The sequence below is a fragment of the Arachis ipaensis genome, chromosome B10, assembly GCF_000816755.2.
Source record: "Arachis ipaensis cultivar K30076 chromosome B10, Araip1.1, whole genome shotgun sequence".
Taxonomy (NCBI): Eukaryota; Viridiplantae; Streptophyta; class Magnoliopsida; order Fabales; family Fabaceae; genus Arachis; species Arachis ipaensis.
The window spans coordinates 101765808-101766638 of NC_029794.2; positions in this window are offsets into that span (position 1 = coordinate 101765808).

Consider the following 831-nt stretch of genomic DNA (forward strand, 5'->3'; position numbering starts at 1 on the left):
CGGAAACCAACTTTTTTTTTATATATTTCAAGCAACAAAAAATGATTAATAATTTAACGTTTAAAGAGACTAAATGTTAAGTGTATTTGGGAATAAATTCTTTTAATTGTTAAAAAAAATTGAGAGAATAAAGTATGATCTCTAACTCTTTATTATTCTTTTTTTTTTATATATTTTTTTTAATTTTACTTATAAAATTAATGGTGAGAGATTACATTTTATTTTCTTAATTATTAAAAAATACTGAGAGGATCCATTCTCTATAGTTAATTACTTATACACACATCCCATATAAATAATAGATAGAGACAAATTAAATTGGACACAATGATATATAATTTAAATATCACCACTCGGCTAATTGATACCTTGGATTACTTATTGACATTGTTATGTTAGTCCGGGGAATGATGTTAGCAGCCCACCCGAAATATAAATTCCATAGGCCATTTAAGTGCGAGTTATAGGTATAATTTTCTTTATATGTTTGGTGTCAAATTTTGCTTTTGATGTCATTTTCTCATTCATTTCATTGGTGTGAGTGAAATAATCCCATGCCTTTCGTTCTTGTCCATGTGGTGTTTATTATGAAGAAGAAATTATGCCGTCCTTCTTCTTTTTCCCACATCAATCAAAGATGTTTGATTGTTTCGGCAAGTTTTGTTAAGAATGATGTTGAGTATAACTCGTTTCGGCAAGTTTTGTTATGAACGAAATAAAGTGATAATATTAGGTGTAATAAGTGTATAATTATAAATATTACGTATATAAAATTATACGTGTTAAGTTTAATAAATAACTTTATTATCTCTTTAGCATTGATTATTATTA